This window comes from Pelophylax lessonae (assembly GCF_965119305.1).
Source record: "Pelophylax lessonae genome assembly, chromosome: 6".
Classification (NCBI taxonomy): domain Eukaryota; kingdom Metazoa; phylum Chordata; class Amphibia; order Anura; family Ranidae; genus Pelophylax; species Pelophylax lessonae.
In genome coordinates this window covers 332,061,332-332,075,418 of record NC_138773.1, presented here as the reverse complement: position 1 = coordinate 332,075,418, position 14,087 = coordinate 332,061,332, and positions in this window count along the sequence as shown.

The following is a 14,087-nucleotide window of genomic DNA, read 5'->3' as shown; positions in this document are numbered from 1 at the left end:
GGAAGACCACACACCTCCCGACAATTATCCATACCTGCAATGACGTCATCATTATTGTATTATTATCTCAATCATCGGTCCCTCAAATCTCTGATACCTGCACAGACAGAGATCCATCATCACCCGATCAATAATCGTATCATTGATTCTACTCTCACTATACCATCCCCCCACCGGCCGACTTCTGATGGGGGGGGGGGGGGTAATATTGCTATGGATGAACTGTAAATAAAAAATATATTTGGAAACATTTAGCAACAAATATAAAATATTAATAATCTCAGTTTTCGGAGCTCTGTGATGACTTCCCTGGGATATATTGGGGGGGTCGGTGACTTCACTGGGATATATTGGGGGGTCGGTGACATCACTGGGATATATTGGGGGGTCGGTGACATCACTGGGATATATTGGGGGGTCAGTGACATCACTGGGATATATTGGGGGGTCGGTGACATCACTGGGATATATTGGGGGGTTGGTGACATCACTGGGATATATTGGGGGGTCAGTGACATCACTGGGATATATTGGGGGGTCGGTGACATCACTGGGATATATTGGGGGGTCGGTGACATAACTGGGATATATTCGGGGGGTCGGTGACATAACTGGGATATATTCGGGGGGTCGGTGACATCACTGGGATATTATCGGGGGGTCGGTCACGTCACTGGGATATATTTGGGGGGTCAGTGACATCACTGGTATATATTTATGGGGTTGGTGACATCACTGGTATATTTTCGGGGGATCAGTGACATCATTGGGATATATTCGGGGGGTCGGTCACGTCACTGGGATATATTTGGGGGTCAGTGACATCACTGGGATATATTCGGGGGGCTCAGTGACATCACTGAGATATATTCGGGGCATCGGTGACATCACTGGGATATATTCGGGGGGGGGGAAGTGACATCACTGGGATATATTTGAGGTGTCGGTTACCTCACTGGGATATATTGGGGATCAGTGACATCACTGGTATATATTAGGGGGTCGATGACCTCACTGGGATATTTTTGGGGGGTCGGTGACATCACTGGTATATATTCGGGGATCAGTGACATCACTGGGATATATTCGGGGGTCGGTGACATCACTGGAATATATTTATGGGGTCGGTGACATCACTGGGATATTTTCGGGGGATCAGTGACATCATTGGGATATATTCGGGGGGTCGGTCACATCACTGGCATATATTCGGGGGATCAGTGCCATCACTGGGATATATATATATAGAAACATAGAATGTGTCGGCAGATAAGAACCATTTGGCCCATCTAGTCTGCCCAATATATCTGAATCCTATGAATAGTCCCTGGCCCTATCTTATATGAAGGATAGCCTTATGCCTATCCCATGCATGCTTAAACTCCTTCACTGTATTTGCAGCTACCACTTCTGCAGGAAGGTTATTCCATGCATCCACTACTCTCTCAGTAAAGTAATACTTCCTCATATTACTTTTAAACCTTTGCCCCTCTAATTTAAAACTGTGCCCTCTTGTGGTAGTTTTTCTTCTTTTAAACAGAGTTGTATAAAGTACTAGAAACCCATACTTGAGTAGAAGTGGAAGTGCTCAATCAAAAAGTGACTTGAGTAGAAGTACTAAAGTATTCAACATTTTTTGTACTTAAGTATTGCAAGCAGTTTTTTTTTTAAATTTTGCTACTCAAGTACTGAAAGTAAAAGTACAAGTACTGTGTTATGTAGTTATTAAAGAAAGAAGTCAAAAGTTTGAACATCATATTGTTTTTTATTATTTATATATACAGTAACATTTATTTTCCTATGCGCTGATAATACACAATGTTCTGAGCTTCATGAAACCTCCATCTACTGTTCTGGCAGTGGTAATTTTTATAATTGTAACGAGTAACTATGCAGCACAAAAAAAAATATTGGAGTAGAAGTATTGAAATCATCGACAAAAAGTAGTGAAGTAAAAGTGGAAGTAGGAGAAAAAAATTCTACTCCAGGGAAGTACAGATACCGCCTTTCCGTACTTAGTACAGAGGTGAAGTAGTTCTACTTAGTTACTATACATCTCTTCTTTTAAATATGCTCTCCTCCTTTACCGAGTTGATTCCCTTTATGTATTTAAAAGTTTCTATCATATCCCCTCTGTCTCTTCTTTCTTCCAAGCTATACATGTTAAGGTCCTTTAACTTATTCGGGAGGTTGGCGATCACTGGTATATATTCGGGGGGGTCGATGACATTACTGGTATATATTTGGGGGTCAGTGACATCACTGGGATATATTCGGGTGGTCGGTGACATCACTGGGATATATTCAGGGGGGGAAAGTGACATCACTGGGATATATTTGGGGTTTTGGTGACCTCCCTGAGATATATTGGGGATCAGTGACATCACTGGTCTATATCAGGGGGTCGGTGACATCACTGGGATATTTTTGGGGGGTCAGTGTTATCACTGGTATATAATCGGGGATCAGTGACATAACTGGGATATTTTCGGGGGTCGGTGATATCACTGGTATATATTTATGGGGTCGGTGACATCCCTGGTATATATTCGGGGAGTAGGTGACATCACTGGCATATTTTCGGGGTGTCGGTGACATCACTGGGATATATTCGGGGGGTCGTGACATCACTTGGATGTATTTGGGGGGTCGTGACCTCACTGGGATATATTGGGGGATCAGTGACATCACTGGTATATATTCGGGGGGTCGTGACATCACTGGGATATATTCGGGGGGTCAGTGACATCACTGGGATATATTCGGGGCATCGGTGACATCACTGGGATATATTCGGGGGGGAAAGTGACATCACTGGGATATATTTGGGGTTTTGGTGACCTCCCTGAGATATATTGGGGATCAGTGACATCACTGGTCTATATCAGGGGGTCGGTGACATCACTGGGATATTTTTGGGGGGTCGGTGACATCACTGGTATATAATCGGGGATCAGTGACATAACTGGTATATTTTCGGGGGTCGGTGATATCACTGGTATATATTTATGGGGTCGGTGACATCCCTGGTATATATTCGGGGGATCAGTGACATCATTGGGATATATTCGGGGGGTCGGTCACGTCACTGGGATATATTTGGGGGGTCAGTGACATCACTGGGATATATTCAGGGGATCGTTGACATCACTGGTATATATTCGGGGGGTCGGAGACATCGCTTTGATATATTCAGGGGGGGGGGGGGTCGGTGACATCACTTTGATATATTTGGGGGTCAGTGACATCACTGGGATATATTCGGGGGGTCAGTGACATCACTGGGATATATTCGGGGGGGGGGTCAGTGACGTCACTGGGATATGTTCGGGGGGTCGTGACTTCACTGGGATATATTCAGGGGGGGAAAGTGACATCACTGGGATATATTTGGGGTTTTGGTGACCTCCCTGAGATATATTGGGGATCAGTGACATCACTGGTATATATCAGGGGGTCAGTGACATCACTGGGATATTTTTGGGGGGTCGGTGACATCACTGGTATATATTCGGGGATCAGTGACATAACTGGGATATTTTCGGGGATCATTGACATCACTGGGATATATATTCGGGAGGTTGGCGACATTACTGGTATATATTCGGGTGGTCGGTGGCATCACTGGGATATATTCAGGGGGTTGGTGACATCACTGGCATATTTTTGGGGGATCAGTGACATCACTGGGATATATTTGGGGGGGTCGGTGACATCACTGGGATATATTTGGGGGGTCGGTGACATCACTTGGATGTATTTGGGGGGTCGGTGACATCACTGGGATATATTGGGGGATCAGTGACATCACTGGTATATATTCGGGGGGTCGTGACATCACTGGGATATATTCGGGGGGTCAGTGACATCACTGGGATATATTTCGGGGCATCGGTGACATCACTGGGTTATATTTGGGGGGGTCAGTGACGTCACTGGGATATGTTCGGGGGGTCGTGACTTCACTGGGATATATTCAGGGGGGAAAGTGACATCACTGGGATATATTCAGGGGGTTGGTGACATCACTGGCATATTTTTGGGGGATCAGTGACATCACTGGTATATATCAGGGGGTCGGTGACATCACTGGGATATTTTTGGGGGGTCGGTGACATCATTGGTATATATTCGGGGATCAGTGACATAACTGGTATATTTTCGGGGGTTGGTGACATCACTGGGATATATTGGGGATCAGTGACATCACTGGTATATATCAGGGGGTCGGTGACATCACTGGGATATTTTTGGGGGGTCGGTGACATCATTGGTAAATATTCGGGGATCAGTGACATAACTGGTATATATTCGGGGGGTCGGGGACATCGCTTTGATATATTCGGGGGGGGGGGGGTTCGGTGACATCACTTTGATATATTTGGGGGGGTCAGTGACATCACTGGGATACATTGGGGGATCAGTGACATCACTGGTATATATTCGGGGGATTAGTGATATAACTGGGATATATTTGAGGGGTCAGTGACATCACTGGGATATATTCGAGGGATCATTGACATCACTGGGATATATTCGGGAGGCTGGTGATCACTGGTATATATTCGGGGGTCGATGACATTACTGGTATATATTCGGGGGTCAGTGACATTACTGGGATAGATTCGGGTATATTCGGGGGATCATTGACATCAATGGTATATATTCGGGGGACCAGTGATATAGCTGGGATATATTTGGGGGGTCAGTGACATCACTGGTATATATTAGGGAGGATCAGTGACATCACTGGGATATATTCGGGGGTCGGTCCCGTCACTGGGATATACTTGGGGGTCAGTGACATCACTGGTATATATTTGGGGGGTCGATGACATCACTGGGATATATTCGGGGGGTCGGTGACATCACTGGGATATTTTTGGGGGGTCAGTGACATCACTGGCATATATTCGGGGGGTCGGTGGCATCACTGGGATATATTAGAGGGGTCAGTAACATCACTGGGATATATTTGGGGGGTCAGTGACATCACATGTATATTTTTGGGGTTCCTGAAATAACTGGGATAGATTTGGGGGTCGGTGGGATCATTGGGATATATTCAGGGGGTCGGTGACATCACTGGTATATATTCAGGGGGGGTCGGTGACATCACTGGGATATATTCGGGGAGTAGGTGACATCACTGGTATATATTAAGGGGGGGCCGTTGACATCACTGGTATATATTTAGGGGGGTTCGGTTACATCACTGGGATATACTCGAGGAGTTGGTCATGTCACTGGGATATATTTGGGGGGTGACATCACTGGTATATATTTGGGGGGTCGCTGACATCACTGGTATATATTCGGGGGATCAGTGACATCACTGGTATATATTCAGGGGGTCGGTGACATCACTGGGATATATTTGGGGGACAGTGACATCAATGGCATATATTTGGGGGGTCGGTGACATAACTGTTATATATTCGAGGGACGGTGACATTACTGGGATAGATTTGGGGTGTCGGTGGCATCACTGGGATATATTAGAGGGGTCAGTGACATCACTGGGATATATTTAGGGGGTCAGTGACATCACTGTGATATATTCGGGGAGTAGGTGACATCACTGGAAAATATTCGGGGAGTAGGTGACATCACTGGTATATATTCAGGGGGTCGTGACATTACTGGGATAGATTCGGGGGGGTCGTGGGATCACTGGGATATATTCAGGGGGTCGGTGACATCACTGTGATATATTCGGGGAGTAGGTGACATCACTGGTATATATTCAGGGGGGTCGGTGACATCACTGGGAAATATTCGGGGAGTAGGTGACATCACTGGTATATATTCAGGGGGTCGTGACATCACTGGGATATATTCGGGGGGTCGTGACATCACTGGGATATATTTTGGGGGGTCAGTGACATCACTGGGATATATTTAGGGGATAGTTGACATCACTGGTATATATTCGGGGGGTCGGAGACATCACTTTGATATATTTGGGGGATCAGTGATATAACTGGGATATATTTGGAGGTTGGTGACATCACTGGGATATATTCGGGGGATCATTGATATCACTGGTATATATTCAGGGGGTCGTGACATCACTGGGATATATTCAGGGGGTCGTGACATCACTGGGATATATTCAGGGGCTCTGTGACATCACTGGTATATATTCGGGGGTTCAGTAACATCACTGGTATATATTCGGGGGGATCAGTGACATTACTGGTATATATTCGGGGGATCAGTGACATCACTGGGATATATTCGGGGGGTCGTTGACATCACTTTTATATATTCGAGGGTCGGTGACATCACTGGGATATATTTCGGGGGTCAGTGACATCATTGATATATATTCTGGGGTCAGTGACATTACTGGAATAGATTCGGGGGGTCGTGGCATCACTGGGATATATTTGGGGGGTCGGTGACATCACTGGGATATATTGGGGGATCGGTGACATCACTGGGATATATTCGGGGGATCAGTGACATCACTGGGATATATTGGGGGATCGGTGACATCACTGGGATATATTCGGGGGATCAGTGACATCACTGGGATATATTCGGGGGCGGGGGATCAGTTACATCACTGGGATATATTCAGGGGATCATTGACATCACTGGTATATATTTGGGGGGTCGGAGACATCACTCTGATATATATGCGGGGGATCAGTGGTATAACTGGGATATATTTGGGGGTCGGTGACATCAGTGGGATATATTCGGGGGATCATTGACATCACTGGTATATATTCGGGGGGCAGTGACATTACTGGGATAGATTCGGGAGGTCGGTGACATCACTGGGTGGGATAGATTCGGAGAGTAGGTGACATCACTGGTATATATTCGGGGGGGGGGGGTCAGTGACATCACTTTGATATATTCTGGGGGGGCAGTGACATCACTGGGATATATTTGGGGGGTCGGTGACATCACTGGGATATATTTGGGGGGGTGACATCACAGGGATATATTTGGGGGGGTCGGTGACATCACTGGGATATATGGGGGGATCGGTGACATCACTGGGATATATTTGGGGGATCAGTGACATCACTGGGATATTTTCGGGGGGTCGGTAACATCACTGGGATATATTTGGGGGGTCAGTGACATCACTGGTATATATTTGGGGGGGTCGGTGACATCACTGGTATATATTTGAGGGATCAGTGACATTATTGGTATATATTCGGGGGATCAGTGACATCACTTGGATATATTCGGGGGGTCGGTCAAATCACGGGGATATATTCGGGGGATCAGTGACATCACTTGGATATATTCGGGGGGTCGGTCAAATCACGGGGATATATTTGGGGGATCAGTGACATCACTGGTATATATTCGAGGGTCGGGTACATTACTGGGATAGATTTGGGGGGTCGTGGCATTACTGGGATATATTCGGGGGGGTCTGTGACATCACTGTGATATATTCAGTGGTCATTGACATTACTGGGATATATTCAAGGGGGTCGTTGTCATCACTGGGATATATTCGGGGAGAAGGTGACATCACTGGTAAATATTAGGGGGGGTCGGTGACATCACTGGGATATATTGGGGGATCTGTGACATCACTGGGATATATTCAGGGGGGGGGAGGTCAGTGACATCACTGGGATATATTCAGGGGATCGCTGACATCACTGATATATATTCAGGGGGTCGGAGACATCACTTTGATATATTCAGGGGGGGCAGTGACATCACAGGGATATATTCGGGGGATCAGTGACATCACTGGTATATATTCGGGGGTCAGTGACATTACTGGGATAGATTCGGGGGGTTGGTGGCATCACTGGGATATAATCGAGGGGTCAGTGACATCACCGGGATAGATTTGGGGGGTCCGTGACATCACTGGTATATATTCGGGGGTCAGTGACATTACTGGGATAGTTTTGGGGTGTCAGTGGCATCACTGGGATATATTTAGGGAGTCGGTGACATTGGTGGGATATATTTGGGGAGTAGGTGACATCAATGGGATATATTTGGGGGGGTCATGACATCACAGGGATATATTTTGGGGGCCGGTGACATCACTGGGATATATTGGGGGATCGGAGACATCACTGGTATTTATTAGGGGGTCGTGACATCACTGGGATATATTCGGGGGGTCAGTGGCATCACTGGGATATATTTGGAGGGTCGGTGACATCACTGGGATATATTGGGGGATCAGTGACATCACTGGTATATATTCGGGGGTCAGTGACATCACTGATATATATTCATGGGGTCGGTGACATCACTGGGATATATTCGGGGGATCAGAGACATACCTGGGATATATTTGGGGGGTCGGTGACAACACTGGGATATATTTGGGGGGTCGGTGACAACACTGGGATATATTCGGGGGATCATTGACATCACTGGTATATATTCGGGGGATCAGAGACATACCTGGGATATATTCGGGAGGTCGGTGACATCACTGGGATATATTAGGAGGGGTCAGTGACATCAATGGGATATATTCGGGGGTCGATGACATTACGGGGATAGATTCAGGGGGTCGGTGGCATCACTGGGATATATTCAGGGGTCGGTGAAATCACTGGGATATATTCAGTGGGTCGGTGACCTCACTAGGATATATTCGGGGTGTCGGTGACATCACTGCAATATATTGGGGATCAGTGACATAACTGGGATATATTTGGGGAGGTGGGTGACATCACTGGGATATAATTGGGGGGAGTCAGTGACATCACTGGGATTTATTTGGGGTGTCGGTGACATCACTGCGATATATTGGGGATCAGTGACATCACTGATATATATTCAGGGGTCGGTGACATCACTGGTATATATTCGGGGTAGCAGTGACATCACTGGGATATATTCGGGGAGTCGGTCACATCACTGGTATATATTTGGGGAATCAGTGACATCACTGATATATATTCGGGGTAGCAGTGACATCACTGGGATATATTCGGGGGGTCGGTGACATCACTGGGATATATTTGGGGGGTCAGTGACAAAACTGGTATATCTTCGGGGGGTCAGTGACATTACCGGGATAGATTCGGGGGCTTGGTGGCATCACTGGGATGTATTAGAGGGGTCGGTGACATCACTGGGATATATTTGGGGGGTCAGTGACAAAACTGGTATATCTTCGGAGGGTCAGTGACATTACCGGGATATATTCGGGGGATCGTTGACATCACTGGGATATATTCAGGGGGTTTGTGACATCACAGGGATATATTTGGAGGGTCGGTGACATCACTGGGATATATTGGGGGATCAGTGACATCACTGGTATATATTCGGGGGTCAGTGACATCACTGATATATAGTCATGGTGTCGGTGACATCACTGGGATATATTCGGGGGATCAGAGACATACCTGGGATATATTTGGGGGGTCGGTGACAATAGGATATATTCGGGGGTCGATGACATCACTGGGATATATTCGGGGGGTCGGTGGCATCACTGGGATATATTCAGGGGGTCGGTGACATCACTGGGATATATTGAGGAATCAGTGACATCACTGGCATATATTCGGGGGGTCGGTGATATCACTGGGATATATTCAGGGGGGTCAGTGACATCACTGGGATATGTTCGGGGGGGGGGGGGGGTGTCAGTTAAATCACTAGGATATATTCAGGGTGTCGGTGACCTCACTAGGATATATTCGGGTTGTCAGTGACATCACTGCGATATATTGGGGATCAGTGAAATCACTGGGATATATTGGGGGATCAGTGACATAACTGGGATATATTTGGGGAGGTGGGTGACATCACTGGGATATATTCGGAGGGGGTCAGTGACATCACTGGGATATATTTGGGGTGTCGTTGACATCAATGGAATATATTGGGGATCTGTGACATCAGTGGCATATATTCGGGGGTCGGGGACATCACTGGTATATATTCATGGGGTCGGTGACATCACTGGTATATATTCGGGGGTCAGTGACATTACTGGGGTAGTTTCGGGGTGTCGGTGGCATCACTGGGATATATTCAGGGAGTCGGTGACATCGGTGGGATATATTTGGGGAGTAGGTGACATCAATGGGATATATTTGGGGGGGTCGTGACATCACAGGGATATATTTTGGGGGCCGGTGACATCACTGGGATAAATTAGGAGGGTTCAGTGACATCAATGGGATATATTCGGGGTCGATGACATTACGGGGATAGATTCAGGGGGTCGGTGGCATCACTGGGATATATTCAGGGGTCGGTGAAATCACTGGGATATATACGGGGAGTAGATGACATCACTGGGATATATTCGGGGGGTCGGTGACATCACTGGGATATATTCAGGGGGGTCAGTGACATCACTGGGATATATTCGGGGGGTGGTGACATCACTGGGATATGTTCGGGGGGGGGGGGGTCAGTAACATCACTAGGATATATTCAGGGGGTCGGTGACCTCACTAGGATATATTCGGGGTGTCGGTGACATCACTGCAATATATTGGGGATCAGTGACATCACTGGGATATATTGGGGGATCAGTGACATAACTGGGATATATTTGGGGAGGTGGGTGACATCACTGGGATATAATCGGGGGGAGTCAGTGACATCACTGGGATTTATTTGGGGTGTCGGTGACATCACTGCGATATATTGGGGATCAGTGACATCACTGGTATATATTCGGGGGATCAGTGACATCACTGGTATATATTCGGGGTAGCAGTGACATCACTGGGATATATTTGGGGGGTCATTGACATCACTGGTATATATTAAGGGGGTTGGTGACATCACTAGGGTATATTCGGGGGGGGGGTCGGTGACAACACTGGGATACATGTGGGGGGCGGTGACATCACTGGGATATATTGGGGGACCAGTGACATCATTGGTATATATTCGGGGGGGTCGGGGACATTACTGGGATAGATTTGGGGGATCGGAGGCATCACTGGTATACAATCGGGGGATCGGTGACATCACTGGTATATATTTGGGGGGTCAGTGACATCACTGGTATATATTTGGGGGGTCAGTGACATCACTGGTATATATTTTGGGGTCGGTGATATTACTGCAATAGATTTGGGGGGTTGCGGCCTCACTGGGATATATTCAGGGGGTCGGTGGCATCACTGGGATATATTTTGGGGGGGGGCAGTGACATCACTGGAATATAGAAAAAAAGGGGGAATCATTGATACAAACTAGTTTGTTCAATGAAAAGAAGTATATAGCGGACTTTATAGGCACATGTCAAGCAGGCAAATTTCATTTGTTTAAAAAACATATATTTTTACTGAACATATATTAAAATAATAATCCACGTGAAAAAGGACAGAACATGACATACATAGTTTGGATATGTTAAAAATTCACATTTTCTATGAATCAAGTTTAGGTATACATATATTATCGTAGTTACATATGGTAGATAGTGTGATACTAGTCTGAAGAGGTCGACGCGTTTCGCCTTAGCTTCTTCTGGACCTCAGACGTATATGTGTTTTCTTTTAGTGAAGACAAAAACACGTAATTAGTCCAAAGATGTACATTATGATCTCTAACATAGTATTTCTTTAGGGAGGAGGGGGAGATGGGCGGGGGAGGAAAAGGGAGATGGAATCGTTCCACCTGTATATGTGAAGCAGAAGGGAAATTATAATCTCCAAAAAATACATTATCAGTTTTCTTTATATATTGGATAATATCACATTATAGTTACCTAAATTCCCAGGGTAATGGGAATTTATTCCATCTCCCTTTTCCTCCCCCGCCCATCTCCCCCTCCTCCCTTTTTTTATGATCATTATGGGGTATTGACGGCCACGGACTGCACAATTTTCTGCATTTTTGAGAGGTGTGTTTTATAGCATTTAACGCCTAAAGAAATACTATGTTAGAGATCATAATGTACATCTTTGGACTAATTACGTGTTTTTGTCTTCACTAAAAGAAAACACATATACGTCTGAGGTCCAGAAGAAGCTAAGGCGAAACGCGTCGACCTCTTCAGACTAGTATCACACTATCTACCATATGTAACTACGATAATATATGTATACCTAAACTTGATTCATAGAAAATGTGAATTTTTAACATATCCAAACTATGTATGTCATGTTCTGTCCTTTTTCACGTGGATTATTATTTTAATATATGTTCAATAAAAATATATGTTTTTTAAACAAATGAAATTTGCCTGCTTGACATGTGCCTATAAAGTCCGCTATATACTTCTTTTCATTGAACAAACTAGTTTGTATCAATGATTCCCCCTTTTTTTCTAGTTGATAGGATTATGGCACATAAGGGATAGCTCAAAATTCCACCTCATCACTGGAATATATTTGGGGGGTCGATGACATCACTGGGAAATATTGGGGGATCAGTGACATCACTGGGATATATTCGGGGGTCGATGACATCACTGGCATATATTAGTAAGATCAGTGACATCACTATGATATATTCGGGGGTCAGTGACATCACTGGTATATATTTAGGGGATCAGTGACATAACTGGGATATATTCGGGGGGTCAGTGACATAACTTGGATATATTCGGGGGGTCGGTTACATCACTGGTATATATTCGAGGTATCATTGACATCACTGGAATATATTCGGGGGATCAGTGACATCACTGGTATATATTCGGGGGATCAGTGACATCACTGGGATATATTTGGGAGGTCAGTGACATCACTGCGATATATTTGGGAGGTCAGTGACATCACTGGTATATATTCGGGGGATCAGTGACATAACTGGGATATATTCGGGGGATCAGTGACATAACTTGGATATATTCGGGGGGTCGGTGACATCACTGGTATATATTCGAGGGATCATTGACATCACTGGAATATATTCGGGGGATCAGTGACATCACTGGTATATATTCGGGGGATCAGTGACATCACTGGGATATATTAGGGAGGTCAGTGACATCACTGCGATATATTTGGGAGGTCAGTGACATCACTGGGACATATTTGGGGGGTCAGTGACATCAGTGGTATATATTTTTCGGTGACATTACTGGGATGGATTTGGGGGATCGGAAGCATCACTGGTATACAATCGGGGGATCGGTGACATCACTGGTATATATTTGGGGGTCGGTAACATTCCTGGGATATATTTGGGGGGTCAGTGGCATCACTGGGATATATTTGGGGGGTCATTGACATCACTGGTATATATTCAGGGGTCGTTGACATCACTGGGATATATTTGTGGGGTCAATGACATCACTGGGATATATTTGGGGAACAGTGACATCACTGGGATATATTTGGGGGGGCGGTGACATCACTGGCATATATTTGTGAGGTCAGTGACATCACTGGTATATTTTAAGGGGTCGTGACATCACTGGGATATATTTGTGGGGTCAATGACATCACTGGGATATATTTGGGGGTCAGTGACATAACTGGGATATTTTCGGGGGGTCGGTGACATCACTGGCATATATTCGGGGGGTCATTTACATCACTGGTATATATTCGGGGGATCGGTGACATCACTGGGATATATTCGAATGGTCGGTGACATCACTAGGATATATTCGGGGGGGATCGGTGACATCACTGGGATATTTTCGGGGGATCAGTGACATCACTGGGATATTTTCGGGGGATCAGCGATATCACTGGGATATATTCTTGGGATCGTGACATCACTGGGATATATTCAAGGGATGAGTGACATCCCTGGTAGATATTTGGGGGGTCGTTGACATCACTGGTATTCGGGGGTTATTGACATAACTTGGGTATATACGGGGGGGTCAGTGGCATCACTGGGATATATTTGTGGGGGTCAGTGGCATCACTGGTATATATTCGGGGGATCAGTGACATCACTGAGATATATTCGGAGGTCGGTGACATCACTGATATATTCGGGGGGTCGGTGACATCACCCTGATATATTCGGGGGTTCATTGACATCACTGGCATATATTCGGGGGGTCATTGACATCACTGGGATATATTTGGGGGATCAGTGACATCACTGGGATACATACGGGGGGGGGGGTCTGTGACATCACTGGGATATATTCAGGGGATCAGTGACATCACTGGGATATATTCAGGGGTTGG